The sequence below is a fragment of the Haemaphysalis longicornis genome, unplaced genomic scaffold (assembly GCF_048455015.1).
Source record: "Haemaphysalis longicornis isolate Haplotype H1 unplaced genomic scaffold, Haemaphysalis longicornis Haplotype H1 scaffold_11, whole genome shotgun sequence".
Classification (NCBI taxonomy): Eukaryota; Metazoa; Arthropoda; class Arachnida; order Ixodida; family Ixodidae; genus Haemaphysalis; species Haemaphysalis longicornis.
In genome coordinates this window covers 96,470,782-96,488,418 of record NW_027526214.1, presented here as the reverse complement: position 1 = coordinate 96,488,418, position 17,637 = coordinate 96,470,782, and the positions used below count along the sequence as shown (strand labels likewise).

At 48.8% G+C, this 17,637-nt stretch overlaps 5 non-coding genes across 5 annotated transcripts; all 5 read left to right on the top strand.

Annotated features, from left to right (window-relative positions):
• Positions 1-596: 596 nt before the first annotated feature.
• Trnar-ucu (transfer RNA arginine (anticodon UCU)) lies at positions 597-668 on the top strand. Its single transcript has one exon. It is a non-coding gene; the product is annotated as a tRNA-Arg (tRNA).
• Positions 669-9,041: 8,373 nt separating this feature from the next.
• Positions 9,042-9,113, top strand: Trnar-ucu (transfer RNA arginine (anticodon UCU)). Its single transcript has one exon. It is a non-coding gene; the product is annotated as a tRNA-Arg (tRNA).
• A 1,789-nt stretch (positions 9,114-10,902) lies between these two features.
• Trnar-ucu (transfer RNA arginine (anticodon UCU)) lies at positions 10,903-10,974 on the top strand. Its single transcript has one exon. It is a non-coding gene; the product is annotated as a tRNA-Arg (tRNA).
• Positions 10,975-11,851: 877 nt separating this feature from the next.
• On the top strand, positions 11,852-11,923 carry Trnak-uuu (transfer RNA lysine (anticodon UUU)). Its single transcript has one exon. It is a non-coding gene; the product is annotated as a tRNA-Lys (tRNA).
• A 5,117-nt stretch (positions 11,924-17,040) lies between these two features.
• On the top strand, positions 17,041-17,112 carry Trnar-ucu (transfer RNA arginine (anticodon UCU)). Its single transcript has one exon. It is a non-coding gene; the product is annotated as a tRNA-Arg (tRNA).
• Positions 17,113-17,637: the final 525 nt, after the last annotated feature.

Here is a 17,637-nt window from a genome sequence, read left to right as displayed (position 1 = left end):
TTGAAAAAGAAGGTCCCCTTCTCCTTGTGTAGTCTAAGTGGCGCTGGCTACCACCCTCAAGCGTCAGATACAGTTGTAGTAAATATAAATACCCCAGAAAGTGACGGAGAACACAGTCGCCCAGATAGCCGAATTGGTAAGGCATTCGAGATCTAATCGAAATGCGTGGGTTCGGTCCCCACTCTGGGCACGTGTTTTTCTTTCTTTCTTTCTCATGTAAATAATACCAAAAAAAATGTAACGTCACTAACGATACAAAATAGTCTAATCATTCCCCTATGCTTTCTTTGGCGTTGTGGACTGCCGGCATTTATTTCTGTATTTCCTAACGAGCCCCTCATTTCTGAACCCTATTATCGTGCGAAAACTTACCGAGGGCCTCGGTTCTGGCAGCCTTGATGCCAAGGTAGCATAAGAGGGTTTTCCGCCAGTTAGCCGCTTATGACAGGCTGTAGACGTTCGCGTCACGCCCCGGGGGTTGAAAAAGAAGGTCCCCTTATCCCCGTGTAGTGTAAGTGGCGCTGGCTACCACCCTCAAGTGTCAGATACAGTTGTAGTTAATATAAATACCCCAGAAAGTGACGGAGAACACAGTCGCCCAGATAGCCGAATTGGTAAGGCATTCGAGATCTAATCGAAAGGCGTGGGTTCGGTCCCCACTCTGGGCACGTGTTTTTCTTTCTTTCTTTCTCATGTAAATAATACCAAAAAAAATGTAACGTCACTAACGATACAAAATAGTCTAATCATTCCCCTATGCTTTCTTTGGCGTTGTGGACTGCCGGCATTTATTTCTGTATTTCCTAACGAGCCCCTCATTTCTGAACCCTATTATCGTGCGAAAGCTTAACGAGGGCCTCGGTTCTGGCAGCCTTGATGCCAAGGTTGCATAGGAGGGTTTCCCGCCAGTTAGCCGCTTATGACAGGCTGTAGACGTTCGCGTCACGCCCCGGGGGTTGAAAAAGAAGGTCCCCTTCTCCCCGTGTAGTCTAAGTGGCGCTGGCTACCACCCTGAAGCGTCAGATACAGTTGGAGTGAATATAAATACCCCAGAAAGTGACGGAGAACACAGTCGCCCAGAAAGCCGAATTGGTAAGGCATTCGAGATCTAATCGAAAGGCGTGGGTTCGGTCCCCACTCTGGGCGCGTGTTTTTCTTTCTTTCTCATGTAAATAATACAAAAAAAAATGTAACGTCACTAACAATTAAAAATGTTCTAATCATTCCCCTATGCCTTCTTTGGCATTGTAGACTGCCGGCATTTATTTCTGTATTTCCGAACGAGCCCCTCATTTCTGAACCCTATTATCGTGCGAAAGCTTAGCGAGGGCCTCGGTTCTGGCAGCCTTGATGCCAAGGTAGCATAAGAGGGTTTTCCACCAAATAGCCGCTTATGACAGGCTGTAGACGTTCGCGTCACGGCCCGGGGGTTGAAAAAGAAGGTCCCCTTCTGCCCGTGTAGTCTAAGTGGCGCAGGCTACCACCCTCAAGCGTCAGATACAGTTGTAAATATAAATACCCGAGAAAGTGACGGAGAACACAGTCGCCCAGATAGCCGAATTGGTAAGGCATTCGAGATCTAATCGAAAGGCGTGGGTTCGGTCCCCACTCTGGGCGCGTGTTTTTCTTTCTTTCTCATGTAAATAATACCAAAAAAAATGTAACGTCACTAACAATTAAAAATATTCTAATCATTCCCCTATGCCTTCTTTGGCGTTGTAGACTGCCGGCATTTATTTCTGTATTTTCTAACGAGCCCCTCATTTCTGAACCCTATTATCGTGCGAAAGCTTAGCGAGGGCCTCGGTTCTGGCAGCCTTGATGCCAAGGTAGCATGAGAGGGTTTCCCGCAAGTTAGCGGCTTATGATAGGCTGTAGACGTTCGCGTCACGTCCCGGGGATTGAAAAATAAGGTCCCCTTCTCCCCGTGTAGTTTAAGTGGCGCTGGCTACCACCCTCAAGCGTCAGATACAGTTGTAGTATATATAAATACCCCAGAAAGTGACGGAGAACACAGTCGCCCAGATAGCCGAATTGTTAAGGCATTCGAGATCTAATCGAAAGGCGTGGGTTCGGTCCCCACTCTGGGCGCGTGTTTTTCTTTCTTTCTTTCTCATGTAAACAATAACAAAAAAAATGTAACGTCACTAACGATAAAAAATTGTCTAATCATTCCCCTATGCCTTCTTTGGCGTTGTAGGCTGCCGGCATTTATTTCTGTATTTCCTAACGAGCCCCTCATTTCTGAACCCTATTATCGTGCGAAAGCTTAGCGAGGGCCTCGGTTCTGGCAGCCTTGATGCCAAGGTAGCATGAGAGGGTTTCCCGCAAGTTAGCGGCTTATGATAGGCTGTAGACGTTCGCGTCACGTCCCGGGGGTTGAAAAATAGGGTCCCCTTCTCCCCGTGTAGTTTAAGTGGCGCTGGCTACCACCCTCAAGCGTCAGATACAGTTGAAGTAAATATAAATACCCCAGAAAGTGACGGAGAACACAGTCGCCCAGATAGCCGAATTGGTAAGGCATTCGAAATCTAATCGAAATGCGTGGGTTCGGTCCCCACTCTGGGCGCGTGTTTTTCTTTCTTTCTTTCTCATGTAAATAATAACAAAAAACAATGTAACGTCACTAACGATAAAAAATTGTCTAATCATTCCCCTATGCCTTCTTTGGCGTTGTAGGCTGCCGGCATTTATTTCTGTATTTCCTAAGGAGCCCCTCATTTCTGAACCCTATATTCGTGCGAAAGCTTAGCGAGGGCCTCGGTTCTGGCAGCCTTGATGCCAAGGTAGCATGAGAGGGTTTCCCGCAAGTTAGCGGCTTATGATAGGCTGTAGACGTTCGCGTCACGTCCCGGGGGTTGAAAAATAAGGTCCCCTTCTCCCCGTGTAGTTTAAGTGGCGCTGGCTACCACCCTCAAGCGTCAGATACAGTTGTAGTAAATATAAATACCCCAGAAAGTGATGGAGATCACAGTCGCCCAGAAAGCCGAATTGGTAAGGCATTCGAGATCTAATCGAAAGGCGTGGGTTGGGTCCCCACTCTGGGCGTGTGTTTTTCTTTCTTTCTCATGTAAATAATACCAAAAAAAATGTAACGTCACTAACAATTAAAAATATTCTAATCATTCCCCTATGCCTTCTTTGGCGTTGTAGACTGCCGGCATTTATTTCTGTATTTCATAACGAGCCCCTCATTTCTGAACCCTATTATCGTGCGAAAGCTTAGCGAGGGCCTCGGTTCTGGCAGCCTTGATGCCAAGGTAGCATAAGAGGGTTTCCCGCCAGTTAGCCGCTTATGACAGGCTGTAGACGTTCGCGTCCCGCCCCGGGGGTTGAAAAAGAAGGTCCCCTTCTCCCCGTGTAGTCTAAGTGGCGCTGGCTACCACCCTCAAGCGTCAGATACAGTTGTAGTAAATATAAATACCCCAGAAAGTCACGGAGAACACAGTCGCCCAGATAGCCGAATGGGTAAGGCATTCGAGATCTAATCGAAAGGCGTGGGTTCGGTCCCCACTCTGGGCGCGTGTTTTTCTTTCTTTCTTCCTCATGTAAAAATAACAAAAAAAAATGTAACGTCACTAACGATAAAAAATAGTCTAATCATTCCCCTATGCCTTCTTTGGCGTTGTAGACTGCCGGCATTTATTTCTGTATTTCCTAACGAGCCCCTCATTTCTGAACCCTATTATCGTGCGAAAGCTTAGCGAGGGCCTCGGTTCTGGCAGCCTTGATGCCAAGGTAGCATAAGAGGGTTTCCCGCCAGTTAGCCGCTTATGACAGGCTGTAGACGTTCGCGTCACGCCCCGGGGGTTGAAAAAAATTCCCCCGCATTTCCCCGAGGGGGAGAATGTGAAAGTGCGAATGCACGGTTGTCGGCCCGCTTGCGGCGCTTGAGCTCGGCCCCCGCAGCCCACCGCCTCGCCGCCTTCTCTTCCATCTCTTCCATCGGGTTTGTAGTATCACGTGTACACCACGCAGTTATCAAGCCGCTATAACGCCGCTGAGTCGCCAACGCACGCCGCTGACGACGTAGTTCGAATGCGTTAAAGATATAAGGCGCGTCTAACACTGATATCACCGTCGCGTCTGTGGCTTGGTCGGTAGCGCGTCGCGCTGCGGCCCGCAAAGTCCTCGGATCGAAACCTGGCGCCGGATGCTGTTTTTTTTCTTTAAAGAGCACTGCGGACGCCGCCGCCGACGCCGGCGGTGGATGGTTTGGGGTCGCTTATAAAGAGCATTCGCTCTTAAAAGAAGGTCCCCTTATCCCCTTGTAGTCTAAGTGGCGCTGGCTACCACCCTCAAGTGTCAGATACAGTTGTAGTTAATATAAATACCCCAGAAAGTGACGGAGAACACAGTCGCCCAGATAGCCGAATTGGTAAGGCATTCGAAATCTAATCGAAATGCGTGGGTTCGGTCCCCACTCTGGGCGCGTGTTTTTCTTTCTTTCTTTCTCATGTAAATAATAACAAAAAACAATGTAACGTCACTAACGATAAAAAATTGTCTAATCATTCCCCTATGCCTTCTTTGGCGTTGTAGGCTGCCGGCATTTATTTCTGTATTTCCTAAGGAGCCCCTCATTTCTGAACCCTATATTCGTGCGAAAGCTTAGCGAGGGCCTCGGTTCTGGCAGCCTTGATGCCAAGGTAGCATGAGAGGGTTTCCCGCAAGTTAGCGGCTTATGATAGGCTGTAGACGTTCGCGTCACGTCCCGGGGATTGAAAAATAAGGTCCCCTTCTCCCCGTGTAGTTTAAGTGGCGCTGGCTACCACCCTCAAGCGTCAGATACAGTTGTAGTATATATAAATACCCCAGAAAGTGACGGAGAACACAGTCGCCCAGATAGCCGAATTGTTAAGGCATTCGAGATCTAATCGAAAGGCGTGGGTTCGGTCCCCACTCTGGGCGCGTGTTTTTCTTTCTTTCTTTCTCATGTAAACAATAACAAAAAAAATGTAACGTCACTAACGATAAAAAATTGTCTAATCATTCCCCTATGCCTTCTTTGGCGTTGTAGGCTGCCGGCATTTATTTCTGTATTTCCTAACGAGCCCCTCATTTCTGAACCCTATTATCGTGCGAAAGCTTAGCGAGGGCCTCGGTTCTGGCAGCCTTGATGCCAAGGTAGCATGAGAGGGTTTGCCGCAAGTTAGCGGCTTATGATAGGCTGTAGACGTTCGCGTCACGTCCCGGGGGTTGAAAAATAGGGTCCCCTTCTCCCCGTGTAGTTTAAGTGGCGCTGGCTACCACCCTCAAGCGTCAGATACAGTTGAAGTAAATATAAATACCCCAGAAAGTGACGGAGAACACAGTCGCCCAGATAGCCGAATTGGTAAGGCATTCGAAATCTAATCGAAATGCGTGGGTTCGGTCCCCACTCTGGGCGCGTGTTTTTCTTTCTTTCTTTCTCATGTAAATAATAACAAAAAACAATGTAACGTCACTAACGATAAAAAATTGTCTAATCATTCCCCTATGCCTTCTTTGGCGTTGTAGGCTGCCGGCATTTATTTCTGTATTTCCTAAGGAGCCCCTCATTTCTGAACCCTATATTCGTGCGAAAGCTTAGCGAGGGCCTCGGTTCTGGCAGCCTTGATGCCAAGGTAGCATGAGAGGGTTTCCCGCAAGTTAGCGGCTTATGATAGGCTGTAGACGTTCGCGTCACGTCCCGGGGGTTGAAAAATAAGGTCCCCTTCTCCCCGTGTAGTTTAAGTGGCGCTGGCTACCACCCTCAAGCGTCAGATACAGTTGTAGTAAATATAAATACCCCAGAAAGTGATGGAGATCACAGTCGCCCAGAAAGCCGAATTGGTAAGGCATTCGAGATCTAATCGAAAGGCGTGGGTTGGGTCCCCACTCTGGGCGTGTGTTTTTCTTTCTTTCTCATGTAAATAATACCAAAAAAAATGTAACGTCACTAACAATTAAAAATATTCTAATCATTCCCCTATGCCTTCTTTGGCGTTGTAGACTGCCGGCATTTATTTCTGTATTTCATAACGAGCCCCTCATTTCTGAACCCTATTATCGTGCGAAAGCTTAGCGAGGGCCTCGGTTCTGGCAGCCTTGATGCCAAGGTAGCATAAGAGGGTTTCCCGCCAGTTAGCCGCTTATGACAGGCTGTAGACGTTCGCGTCCCGCCCCGGGGGTTGAAAAAGAAGGTCCCCTTCTCCCCGTGTAGTCTAAGTGGCGCTGGCTACCACCCTCAAGCGTCAGATACAGTTGTAGTAAATATAAATACCCCAGAAAGTCACGGAGAACACAGTCGCCCAGATAGCCGAATGGGTAAGGCATTCGAGATCTAATCGAAAGGCGTGGGTTCGGTCCCCACTCTGGGCGCGTGTTTTTCTTTCTTTCTTCCTCATGTAAAAATAACAAAAAAAAATGTAACGTCACTAACGATAAAAAATAGTCTAATCATTCCCCTATGCCTTCTTTGGCGTTGTAGACTGCCGGCATTTATTTCTGTATTTCCTAACGAGCCCCTCATTTCTGAACCCTATTATCGTGCGAAAGCTTAGCGAGGGCCTCGGTTCTGGCAGCCTTGATGCCAAGGTAGCATAAGAGGGTTTCCCGCCAGTTAGCCGCTTATGACAGGCTGTAGACGTTCGCGTCACGCCCCGGGGGTTGAAAAAAATTCCCCCGCATTTCCCCGAGGGGGAGAATGTGAAAGTGCGAATGCACGGTTGTCGGCCCGCTTGCGGCGCTTGAGCTCGGCCCCCGCAGCCCACCGCCTCGCCGCCTTCTCTTCCATCTCTTCCATCGGGTTTGTAGTATCACGTGTACACCACGCAGTTATCAAGCCGCTATAACGCCGCTGAGTCGCCAACGCACGCCGCTGACGACGTAGTTCGAATGCGTTAAAGATATAAGGCGCGTCTAACACTGATATCACCGTCGCGTCTGTGGCTTGGTCGGTAGCGCGTCGCGCTGCGGCCCGCAAAGTCCTCGGATCGAAACCTGGCGCCGGATGCTGTTTTTTTTCTTTAAAGAGCACTGCGGACGCCGCCGCCGACGCCGGCGGTGGATGGTTTGGGGTCGCTTATAAAGAGCATTCGCTCTTAAAAGAAGGTCCCCTTATCCCCTTGTAGTCTAAGTGGCGCTGGCTACCACCCTCAAGTGTCAGATACAGTTGTAGTTAATATAAATACCCCAGAAAGTGACGGAGAACACAGTCGCCCAGATAGCCGAATTGGTAAGGCATTCGAAATCTAATCGAAATGCGTGGGTTCGGTCCCCACTCTGGGCGCGTGTTTTTCTTTCTTTCTTTCTCATGTAAATAATAACAAAAAACAATGTAACGTCACTAACGATAAAAAATTGTCTAATCATTCCCCTATGCCTTCTTTGGCGTTGTAGGCTGCCGGCATTTATTTCTGTATTTCCTAAGGAGCCCCTCATTTCTGAACCCTATATTCGTGCGAAAGCTTAGCGAGGGCCTCGGTTCTGGCAGCCTTGATGCCAAGGTAGCATGAGAGGGTTTCCCGCAAGTTAGCGGCTTATGATAGGCTGTAGACGTTCGCGTCACGTCCCGGGGGTTGAAAAATAAGGTCCCCTTCTCCCCGTGTAGTTTAAGTGGCGCTGGCTACCACCCTCAAGCGTCAGATACAGTTGTAGTGAATATAAATACCCCAGAAAGTGATGGAGATCACAGTCGCCCAGAAAGCCGAATTGGTAAGGCATTCGAGATCTAATCGAAAGGCGTGGGTTCGGTCCCCACTCTGGGCGTGTGTTTTTCTTTCTTTCTCATGTAAATAATACCAAAAAAATGTAACGTCACTAACAATTAAAAATATTCTAATCCTTCCCCTATGCCTTCTTTGGCGTTGTAGACTGCCGGCATTTATTTCTGTATTTCATAACGAGCCGCTCATTTCTGAACCCTATTATCGTGCGAAAGCTTAGCGAGGGCCTCGGTTCTGGCAGCCTTGATGCCAAGGTAGCATAAGAGGGTTTCCCGCCAGTTAGCCGCTTATGACAGGCTGTAGACGTTCGCGTCCCGCCCCGGGGGTTGAAAAAGAAGGTCCCCTTCTCCCCGTGTAGTCTAAGTGGCGCTGGCTACCACCCTCAAGCGTCAGATACAGTTGTAGTAAATATAAATACCCCAGAAAGTCACGGAGAACACAATCGCCCAGATAGCCGAATGGGTAAGGCATTCGAGATCTAATCGAAAGGCGTGGGTTCGGTCCCCACTCTGGGCGCGTGTTTTTCTTTCTTTCTTCCTCATGTAAAAATAACAAAAAAAATGTAACGTCACTAACGATAAAAAATAGTCTAATCATTCCCCTATGCCTTCTTTGGCGTTGTAGACTGCCGGCATTTATTTCTGTATTTCCTAACGAGCCCCTCATTTCTGAACCCTATTATCGTGCGAAAGCTTAGCGAGGGCCTCGGTTCTGGCAGCCTTGATGCCAAGGTAGCATAAGAGGGTTTCCCGCCAGTTAGCCGCTTATGACAGGCTGTAGACGTTCGCGTCACGCCCCGGGGGTTGAAAAAAATTCCCCCGCATTTCCCCGAGGGGGAGAATGTGAAAGTGCTAATGCACGGTTGTCGGCCCGCTTGCGGCGCTTGAGCTCGGCCCCCGCAGCCCACCGCCTCGCCGCCTTCTCTTCCATCTCTTCCATCGGGTTTGTAGTATCACGTGTACACCACGCAGTTATCAAGCCGCTATAACGCCGCTGAGTCGCCAACGCACGCCGCTGACGACGTAGTTCGAATGCGTTAAAGATATAAGGCGCGTCTAACACTGATATCACCGTCGCGTCTGTGGCTTGGTCGGTAGCGCGTCGCGCTGCGGCCCGCAAAGTCCTCGGATCGAAACCTGGCGCCGGATGCTGTTTTTTTTCTTTAAAGAGCACTGCGGACGCCGCCGCCGACGACGGCGGTGGATGGTTTGGGGTCGCTTATAAAGAGCATTCGCTCTTAAAAGAAGGTCCCCTTATCCCCTTGTAGTCTAAGTGGCGCTGGCTACCACCCTCAAGTGTCAGATACAGTTGTAGTTAATATAAATACCCCAGAAAGTGACGGAGAACACAGTCGCCCAGATAGCCGAATTGGTAAGGCATTCGAGATCTAATCGAAAGGCGTGGGTTCGGTCCCCACTCTGGGCACGTGTTTTTCTTTCTTTCTTTCTCATGTAAATAATACCAAAAAAAATGTAACGTCACTAACGATACAAAATAGTCTAATCATTCCTATATGCTTTCTTTGGCGTTGTGGACTGCCGGCATTTATTTCTGTATTTCCTAACGAGCCCCTCATTTCTGAACCCTATTATCGTGCGAAAGCTTAACGAGGGCCTCGGTTCTGGCAGCCTTGATGCCAAGGTTGCATAGGAGGGTTTCCCGCCAGTTAGCCGCTTATGACAGGCTGTAGACGTTCGCGTCACGCCCCGGGGGTTGAAAAAGAAGGTCCCCTTCTCCCCGTGTAGTCTAAGTGGCGCTGGCTACCACCCTCAAGCGTCAGATACAGTTGTAGTGAATATAAATACCCCAGAAAGTGATGGAGATCACAGTCGCCCAGAAAGCCGAATTGGTAAGGCATTCGAGATCTAATCGAAAGGCGTGGGTTCGGTCCCCACTCTGGGCGTGTGTTTTTCTTTCTTTCTCATGTAAATAATACCAAAAAAAATGTAACGTCACTAACAATTAAAAATATTCTAATCATTCCCCTATGCCTTCTTTGGCGTTGTAGACTGCCGGCATTTATTTCTGTATTTCATAACGAGCCCCTCATTTCTGAACCCTATTATCGTGCGAAAGCTTAGCGAGGGCCTCGGTTCTGGCAGCCTTGATGCCAAGGTAGCATAAGAGGGTTTCCCGCCAGTTAGCCGCTTATGACAGGCTGTAGACGTTCGCGTCCCGCCCCGGGGGTTGAAAAAGAAGGTCCCCTTCTCCCCGTGTAGTCTAAGTGGCGCTGGCTACCACCCTCAAGCGTCAGATACAGTTGTAGTATATATAAATACCCCAGAAAGTCACGGAGAACACAATCGCCCAGATAGCCGAATGGGTAAGGCATTCGAGATCTAATCGAAAGGCGTGGGTTCGGTCCCCACTCTGGGCGCGTGTTTTTCTTTCTTTCTTCCTCATGTAAAAATAACAAAAAAAATGTAACGTCACTAACGATAAAAAATAGTCTAATCATTCCCCTATGCCTTCTTTGGCGTTGTAGACTGCCGGCATTTATTTCTGTATTTCCTAACGAGCCCCTCATTTCTGAACCCTATTATCGTGCGAAAGCTTAGCGAGGGCCTCGGTTCTGGCAGCCTTGATGCCAAGGTAGCATAAGAGGGTTTCCCGCCAGTTAGCCGCTTATGACAGGCTGTAGACGTTCGCGTCACGCCCCGGGGGTTGAAAAAAATTCCCCCGCATTTCCCCAAGGGGGAGAATGTGAAAGTGCGAATGCACGGTTGTCGGCCCGCTTGCGGCGCTTGAGCTCGGCCCCCGCAGCCCACCGCCTCGCCGCCTTCTCTTCCATCTCTTCCATCGGGTTTGTAGTATCACGTGTACACCACGCAGTTATCAAGCCGCTATAACGCCGCTGAGTCGCCAACGCACGCCGCTGACGACGTAGTTCGAATGCGTTAAAGATATAAGGCGCGTCTAACACTGATATCACCGTCGCGTCTGTGGCTTGGTCGGTAGCGCGTCGCTCTGCGGCCCGCAAAGTCCTCGGATCGAAACCTGGCGCCGGATGCTGTTTTTTTTCTTTAAAGAGCACTGCGGACGCCGCCGCCGACGCCGGCGGTGGATGGTTTGGGGTCGCTTATAAAGAGCATTAGCTCTTAAAAGAAGGTCCCCTTATCCCCTTGTAGTCTAAGTGGCGCTGGCTACCACCCTCAAGTGTCAGATACAGTTGTAGTTAATATAAATACCCCAGAAAGTGACGGAGAACACAGTCGCCCAGATAGCCGAATTGGTAAGGCATTCGAGATCTAATCGAAAGGCGTGGGTTCGGTCCCCACTCTGGGCACGTGTTTTTCTTTCTTTCTTTCTCATGTAAATAATACCAAAAAAAATGTAACGTCACTAACGATACAAAATAGTCTAATCATTCCCCTATGCTTTCTTTGGCGTTGTGGACTGCCGGCATTTATTTCTGTATTTCCTAACGAGCCCCTCATTTCTGAACCCTATTATCGTGCGAAAGCTTAACGAGGGCCTCGGTTCTGGCAGCCTTGATGCCAAGGTTGCATAGGAGGGTTTCCCGCCAGTTAGCCGCTTATGACAGGCTGTAGACGTTCGCGTCACGCCCCGGGGGTTGAAAAAGAAGGTCCCCTTCTCCCCGTGTAGTCTAAGTGGCGCTGGCTACCACCCTCAAGCGTCAGATACAGTTGGAGTGAATATAAATACCCCAGAAAGTGACGGAGAACACAGTCGCCCAGAAAGCCGAATTGGTAAGGCATTCGAGATCTAATCGAAAGGCGTGGGTTCGGTCCCCCCTCTGGGCGCGTGTTTTTCTTTCTTTCTCATGTAAATAATACCAAAAAAAATGTAACGTCACTAACAATTAAAAATATTCTAATCATTCCCCTATGCCTTCTTTGGCGTTGTAGACTGCCGGCATTTATTTCTGTATTTCCGAACGAGCCCCTCATTTCTGAACCCTATTATCGTGCGAAAGCTTAGCGAGGGCCTCGGTTCTGGCAGCCTTGATGCCAAGGTAGCAATAGAGGGTTTTCCACCAAATAGCCGCTTATGACAGGCTGTAGACGTTCGCGTCACACCCCGGGGGTTGAAAAAGAAGGTCCCCTTCTGCCCGTGTAGTCTAAGTGGCGCAGGCTACCACCCTCAAGCGTCAGATACAGTTGTAAATATAAATACCCGAGAAAGTGACGGAGAACACAGTCGCCCAGATAGCCGAATTGGTAAGGCATTCGAGATTTAATCGAAAGGCGTGGGTTCGGTCCCCACTCTGGGCGCGTGTTTTTGTTTCTTTCTCATGTAAATAACATAAAAAAAATGTAACGTCACTAACAATTAAAAATATTCTAATCATTCCCCTATGCCTTCTTTGGCGTTGTAGGCTGCCGGCATTTATTTCTGTATTTCCTAACGAGCCCCTCATTTCTGAACCCTATTATCGTGCGAAAGCTTAGCGAGGGCCTCGGTTCTGGCAGCCTTGATGCCAAGGTAGCATAAGAGGGTTTCCCGCCAGTTAGCCGCTTATGACAGGCTGTAGACGTTCGCGTCCCGCCCCGGGGGTTGAAAAAGAAGGTCCCCTTCTCCCCGTGTAGTCTAAGTGGCGCTGGCTACCACCCTCAAGCGTCAGATACAGTTGTAGTATATATAAATACCCCAGAAAGTCACGGAGAACACAGTCGCCCAGATAGCCGAATGGGTAAGGCATTCGAGATCTAATCGAAAGGCGTGGGTTCGGTCCCCACTCTGGGCGCGTGTTTTTCTTTCTTTCTGATGTAAATAGTACAAAAAAAATGTAACGTCACTAACGATAAAAAATAGTCTAATCATTCCCCTATGCCTTCTTTGGCGTTGTAGACTGCCGGCATTTATTTCTGTATTTCCTAACGAGCCCCTCATTTCTGAACCCTATTATCGTGCGAAAGCTTAGCGAGGGCTTCGGTTCTGGCAGCCTTGATGCCAAGGTAGCATGAGAGGGTTTCCCGCAAGTTAGCGGCTTATGATAGGCTGTAGACGTTCGCGTCACGTCCCGGGGGTTGAAAGATAAGGTCCCCTTCTCCCCGTGTAGTTTAAGTGGCGCTGGCTACCACCCTCAAGCGTCAGATACTGTTGTAGTAAATATAAATACCCCAGAAAGTGACGGAGAACACAGTCGCCCAGATAGCCGAATTAGTAAGGCATTCGAGATCTAATCGAAAGGCGTGGGTTCGGTCCCCACTCTGGGCGCGTGTTTTTCTTTCTTTCTTTCTCATGTAAATAATAACAAAAAACAATGTAACGTCACTAACGATAAAAAATTGTCTAATCATTCCCCTATGCCTTCTTTGGCGTTGTAGGCTGCCGGCATTTATTTCTGTATTTCCTAACGAGCCCCTCATTTCTGAACCCTATATTCGTGCGAAAGCTTAGCGAGGGCCTCGGTTCTGGCAGCCTTGATGCCAAGGTAGCATAAGAGGGTTTCCTGCCAGTTAGCCGCTTATGACAGGCTGTAGACATTAACGTCACGCCCCGGGGGTTGAAAAAGAAGGTCCCCTTCTCCACGTGTAGTCTAAGTGGCGCTGGCTACCACCCTCAAGCGTCAGATACAGTTGTAGTAAATATAAATACCCCAGAAAGTGACGGAGATCACAGTCGCCCAGGAAGCCGAATTGGTAAGGCATTCGAGATCTAATCGAAAGGCGTGGGTTCGGTCCCCACTCTGGGCGTGTGTTTTTCTTTCTTTCTCATGTAAATAATACCAAAAAAAATGTAACGTCACTAACAATTAAAAATATTCTAATCATTCCCCTACGCCTTCTTTGGCGTTGTAGACTGCCGGCATTTATTGCTGTATTTCCGAACGAGCCCCTCATTTCTGAACCCTATTATCGTGCGAAAGCTTAGCGAGGGCCTCGGTTCTGGCAGCCTTGATGCCAAGGTAGCATAAGAGGGTTTTCCGCCAGTTAGCCGCTTATGACAGGCTGTAGACGTTCGCGTCACCCCCCGTGGGTTGAAAAAGAAGGTCCCCTTCTCCCCGTGTAGTCTAAGTGGCGCTGGCTACCACCCTCAAGCGTCAGATACAGTTATAGTAAATATAAATACCCCAGAAAGTGACGGAGAACACAGTCGCCCAGATAGCCGAATTGGTAAGGCATTCGAGATCTAATCGAAAGGCGTGGGTTCGGTCCCCACTCTGGGCGCGTGTTTTTCTTTCTTTCTCATGTAAACAATAACAAAAAAAATGTAACGTCACTAACGATAAAAAATTGTCTAATCATTCCCCTATGCCTTCTTTGGCGTTGTAGGCTGCCGGCATTTATTTCTGTATTTCCTAACGAGCCCCTCATTTCTGAACCCTATTATCGTGCGAAAGCTTAGCGAGGGCCTCGGTTCTGGCAGCCTTGATGCCAAGGTAGCATGAGAGGGTTTCCCGCAAGTTAGCGGCTTATGATAGGCTGTAGACGTTCGCGTCACGTCCCGGGGGTTGAAAGATAAGGTCCCCTTCTCCCCGTGTAGTTTAAGTGGCGCTGGCTACCACCCTCAAGCGTCAGATACAGTTGTAGTAAATATAAATACCCCAGAAAGTGACGGAGAACACAGTCGCCCAGATAGCCGAATTGTTAAGGCATTCGAGATCTAATCGAAAGGCGTGGGTTCGGTACCCACTCTGGGCGCGTGTTTTTCTTTCTTTCTTTCTCATGTAAATAATAACAAAAAAAATGTAACGTCACTAACGATAAAAAATTGTCTAATCATTCTCCTGTGCCTTCTTTGGCGTTGTAGGCTGCCGGCATTTATTTCTGTATTTCCTAACGAGCCCCTCATTTCTGAACCCTATTATCGTGCGAAAGCTTAGCGAGGGCCTCGGTTCTGGCAGCCTTGATGCCAAGGTAGCATAAGAGGGTTTCCCGCCAGTTAGCCGCTTATGACAGGCTGTAGACGTTCGCGTCACGCCCCGGGGGTTGAAAAAAAAGGTCCCCTTCTCCCCGTGTAGTCTAAGTGGCGCTGGCTACCACCCTCAAGCGTCAGATACAGTTGTAGTAAATATAAATACCCCAGAAAGTGACGGAGAACACAGTCGCCCAGATAGCCGAATTGGTAAGGCATTCGAGATCTAATCGAAAGGCGTGGGTTCGGTCCCCACTCTGGGCGCGTGTTTTTCTTTCTTTCTCATGTAAACAATAACAAAAAAAATGTAACGTCACTAACGATAAAAAATTGTCTAATCATTCCCCTATGCCTTCTTTGGCGTTGTAGGCTGCCGGCATTTATTTCTGTATTTCCTAACGAGCCCCTCATTTCTGAACCCTATTATCGTGCGAAAGCTTAGCGAGGGCCTCGGTTCTGGCAGCCTTGATGCCAAGGTAGCATGAGAGGGTTTCCCGCAAGTTAGCGGCTTATGATAGGCTGTAGACGTTCGCGTCACGTCCCGGGGGTTGAAAGATAAGGTCCCCTTCTCCCCGTGTAGTTTAAGTGGCGCTGGCTACCACCCTCAAGCGTCAGATACAGTTGTAGTAAATATAAATACCCCAGAAAGTGACGGAGAACACAGTCGCCCAGATAGCCGAATTGTTAAGGCATTCGAGATCTAATCGAAAGGCGTGGGTTCGGTACCCACTCTGGGCGCGTGTTTTTCTTTCTTTCTTTCTCATGTAAATAATAACAAAAAAAATGTAACGTCACTAACGATAAAAAATTGTCTAATCATTCTCCTGTGCCTTCTTTGGCGTTGTAGGCTGCCGGCATTTATTTCTGTATTTCCTAACGAGCCCCTCATTTCTGAACCCTATTATCGTGCGAAATCTTAGCGAGGGCCTCGGTTCTGGCAGCCTTGATGCCAAGGTAGCATGAGAGGGTTTCCCGCAAGTTAGCGGCTTATGATAGGCTGTAGACGTTCGCGTCACGTCCCGGGGGTTGAAAAATAGGGTCCCCTTCTCCCCGTGTAGTTTAAGTGGCGCTGGCTACCACCCTCAAGCGTCAGATACAGTTGTAGTAAATATAAATGCCCCAGAAAGTGACGGAGAACACAGTCGCCCAGGAAGCCGAATTGGTAAGGCATTCGAGATCTAATCGAAAGGCGTGGGTTCGGTCCCCACTCTGGGCGTGTGTTTTTCTTTCTTTCTCATGTAAATAATACCAAAAAAAAATGTAACGTCACTAACAATTAAAAATATTCTAATCATTCCCCTACGCCTTCTTTGGCGTTGTAGACTGCCGGCATTTATTGCTGTATTTCCGAACGAGCCCCTCATTTCTGAACCCTATTATCGTGCGAAAGCTTAGCGAGGGCCTCGGTTCTGGCAGCCTTGATGCCAAGGTAGCATAAGAGGGTTTTCCGCCAGTTAGCCGCTTATGACAGGCTGTAGACGTTCGCGTCACCCCCCGTGGGTTGAAAAAGAAGGTCCCCTTCTCCCCGTGTAGTCTAAGTGGCGCTGGCTACCACCCTCAAGCGTCAGATACAGTTATAGTAAATATAAATACCCCAGAAAGTCACGGAGAACACAGTCGCCCAGATAGCCGAATGGGTAAGGCTTTCGAGATCTAATCGAAAGGCGTGGGTTCGGTCCCCACTCTGGGCGCGTGTTTTTCTTTCTTTCTTCCTCATGTAAAAATAACAAAAAAAAAATGTAACGTCACTAACGATAAAAAATAGTCTAATCATTCCCCTATGCCTTCTTTGGCGTTGTAGACTGCCGGCATTTATTTCTGTATTTCCTAACGAGCCCCTCATTTCTGAACCCTATTATCGTGCGAAAGCTTAGCGAGGGCCTCGGTTCTGGCAGCCTTGATGCCAAGGTAGCATAAGAGGGTTTCCCGCCTGTTAGCCGCTTATGACAGGCTGTAGACGTTCGCGTCACGCCCCGGGGGTTGAAAAAAATTCCCCCGCATTTCCCCGAGGGGGAGAATGTGAAAGTGCGAATGCACGGTTGTCGGCCCGCTTGCGGCGCTTGAGCTCGGCCCCCGCAGCCCACCGCCTCGCCGCCTTCTCTTCCATCTCTTCCATCGGGTTTGTAGTATCACGTGTACACCACACAGTTATCAAGCCGCTATAACGCCGCTGAGTCGCCAACGCACGCCGCTGACGACGTAGTTCGAATGCGTTAAAGATATAAGGCGCGTCTAACACTGATATCACCGTCGCGTCTGTGGCTTGGTCGGTAGCGCGTCGCGCTGCGGCCCGCAAAGTCCTCGGATCGAAACCTGGCGCCGGATGCTGTTTTTTTTCTTTAAAGAGCACTGAGGACGCCGCCGCCGACGCCGGCGGTGGATGGTTTGGGGTCGCTTATAAAGAGCATTCGCTCTTAAAAGAAGGTCCCCTTATCCCCGTGTAGTCTAAGTGGTGCTGGCTACCACCCTCAAGTGTCAGATACAGTTGTAGTTAATATAAATACCCCAGAAAGTGACGGAGAAAACAGTCGCCCAGATAGCCGAATTGGTAAGGCATTCGAGATCTAATCGAAAGGCGTGGGTTCGGTCCCCACTCTGGGCACGTGTTTTTCTTTCTTTCTTTCTCATGTAAATAATACCAAGAAAAATGTAACGTCACTAACGATACAAAATAGTCTAATCATTCCCCTATGCTTTCTTTGGCGTTGTGGACTGCCGGCATTTATTTCTGTATTTCCAAACGAGCCCCTCATTTCTGAACCCTATTATCGTGCGAAAGCTTAACGAGGGCCTCGGTTCTGGCAGCCTTGATGCCAAGGTTGCATAGGAGGGTTTCCCGCCAGTTAGCCGCTTATGACAGGCTGTAGACGTTCGCGTCACGCCCCGGGGGTTGAAAAAGAAGGTCCCCTTCTCCCCGTGTAGTCTAAGTGGCGCTGGCTACCACCCTCAAGCGTCAGATACAGTTGGAGTGAATATAAATACCCCAGAAAGTGACGGAGAACACAGTCGCCCAGAAAGCCGAATTGGTAAGGCATTCGAGATCTAATCGAAAGGCGTGGGTTCGGTCCCCCCTCTGGGCGCGTGTTTTTCTTTCTTTCTCATGTAAATAATACCAAAAAAAATGTAA